Source organism: Astyanax mexicanus, chromosome 17 (genome assembly GCF_023375975.1).
Source record: "Astyanax mexicanus isolate ESR-SI-001 chromosome 17, AstMex3_surface, whole genome shotgun sequence".
In the NCBI taxonomy this organism is placed as follows: Eukaryota; Metazoa; Chordata; class Actinopteri; order Characiformes; family Acestrorhamphidae; genus Astyanax; species Astyanax mexicanus.
Genome location: NC_064424.1, coordinates 17,255,017 through 17,257,564, shown reverse-complemented (window position 1 = coordinate 17,257,564; position 2,548 = coordinate 17,255,017). Strand labels below are relative to the sequence as shown.

Here is a 2,548-nt window from a genome sequence, read left to right as displayed (position 1 = left end):
TGTAAGTTAGTCAAAGTTAATATACATATTTGAAAATTACATGGCCCAGTATAATCCTTTTTACTTCTATAAAATTACAATGCAATATGGAATCCTTAATTGACTTAATTGACAGTTAGCACTCAGTTAGTATTTTTTGATTACATTATTATTTATTGATGACAAAAAAATAATTCTAATCAGATCAGAAGAATTATAGACATATAGTATAGATAGACAACATTGCTCATTTTACATTTTGAGTCTGAAAGAATGAATAACAAGGTTAAAATATAAAGAAATAAAAAAAAATGTACACAGTTAATTTGCCAGTGTAAAATCAACAATGCAGTATTAACACTGAAAGTGTTGATCTAACACTGCCAAATATTATATTAAACCAATCAATCAAGGAAGTAAAAAAAAATCAAAATAATCACAGCATAGTAATTAATGTGGGAACATTGAATTATTGGATTCATAGAATTATATGAATTATTTTATTCATACATAACATAATAGCCTCCCAGTTCAGTTCTTTGTAACAATATCCTTTAAGTGTGTGCCTTCTTCCGGGTTCTCTAAAAGAGGCTAGATAACAACATAAAAATCAGTTATGAATATAATTTTAATAGTGTGCTGCACATTTTCAATTTGACCTGTAATCTGACTGGGAATGGACATATGTTTGCACATAACTACAGAAGACAAGATTAAAAAAGGTACAATAACATTTCTTACCTCTTTTGGATTAGGAGCTGAAAAAAGGAAAATGAATGAACTTAAAATTGTTTCATTAGATCTTTTAATGAATTTACTAATTTACGTTAAGGTAACACTTCTTATGAATCCTGTATTCATGAATACATTTACAATGCATTATAAGGCATACATAATACCTTATAAATATAGCCATAAGCTTGTTTAATGACTCTTATGTTCTAACAGCAAAATATGTAATAAGTTATAAAAAACAAGTATGACATTTCAGGTAAACAGGTAATCTTGTAAAATTTACAGTGTGCTAGCATTATCCTGATCATTTTGAGTAAAGTGGTCATGAAGACATTTTGATATTGTGGATGACCAACAGATGAACTCAAACAGAAAACAGGTGTCTCTTTTTATTTTATCATCTCCTCATTCTGTGGTGTTTTAAAATAAACTGTAGCCAAAAGCTGCTTCTGTTTCTGCTGCATTGTTCAATTGTGTCTTGTAAATTTCTACCCGCAGCATAGTGGGAAATAATCTCAAAAGGAATCTAGTTGCAGTTTTGCTAATAGTGACCTTGCATGATTCTCAGTCTTTGCACAGTATTGACAAATTTTTGAGATCCAGTTAAATCAGACATGTTTCTGTGCTGTCCTTTCTGTTCCATCCAACCAGAAGTACAGTACAGTGGCGCCGGTACATACAACAGCACAGCGGCTCATGCTCAGTTTTTCATATACTGGTACACAACAGAACAGGGGCTTTAGCTGCAGTGCACACTACAGGACCGTGTTGCATTTACTGGTGCACAGGTGAATATGGTATCTAGCTGCGGCACTGTTTACATTCAATCTTAAACAGAAACATACTTCACTATGTTAAATTATTATTATTTTTGCTTTAGTGCAGAGTGTTAAGTGTATAGATAGAAGACATCAAAAATTATACTTCTAAAGCCTGTGCGTTTAAAGATAAGTTAAAGTGATTTATATGGATGTATATAAATCAATCAAATTAAGTTGACTAACATGAACTATCTATATTCTTATAATTCAGTCTTTTAAAAGAATTGGTAAAATATATATTTTACATGACAATACCTACTGGATTAGAAATTGTATTTATCCAATACCATTTATGTTTCTCCAATTATCAATGCCCAGATTGCATTATTAATGTCCTCACATTGTGGATTGTCTAGGAAAAGTTTGTGATAATTCCGCATAATAATATCAGTTTTTTCCAACAGTCCTACTATTGTCTAGCCTAGTCCTAGCCTGTGTTTAGCATGTAAATGTTAATTAGGAAATTGCACAATCAAAAGCAAGACGGTAAACAACACTTATGATTAAATAAAATTATCATATAATTGTTTATACATGTACATACATAATTAATTCTAGTTTAATTATTTATGAAGTAAAATACACCTGTTTTCTAGAAAATGCTTTAAAGATTTTTGAGGAAAAGAGTACATTCAATATTAATATGCCACATGAATCTGTGAAAATATAGATCAACAGATTGTAACATAGTAAGTGTTATTTCTACCTTCATGTTGTCCTGGTGTGGCCTCATCTTCTGGTCTACAATACAAGACACAATTGCATTATTATAACAAAATTTAAAAAATGTTGCTTTTCTTGTGTGCATTGTTTTGTTGCATTATCCAGCTGTATGTCAGCTTCAGTTTATAAACAGATTTATTTATTACGTTTTTTCTTTCACAATTTCCTTTACAATTTCAAAAACTATTTGTTACATGTTAACAACATCTAGTCACTTGTGCACATCGCAGAAGCCATTTCTTATTCATTTATACTGTTTTTTTTTTTTTTTTTTGGCGTATAAACTGATA

General features: G+C 30.1%; 1 long non-coding RNA gene across 1 annotated transcript; it reads right to left on the bottom strand.

The window, feature by feature from the left end:
- Nucleotides 1–219: 219 nt before the first annotated feature.
- Nucleotides 220–2,278, bottom strand: LOC111193822 (uncharacterized). Its single transcript, XR_007425025.1, has 3 exons — nucleotides 2,242–2,278; nucleotides 721–737; nucleotides 220–570 (listed from the first exon to the last, which is right to left on the bottom strand). It is a non-coding gene; the product is annotated as an uncharacterized LOC111193822 (long non-coding RNA).
- Nucleotides 2,279–2,548: the final 270 nt, after the last annotated feature.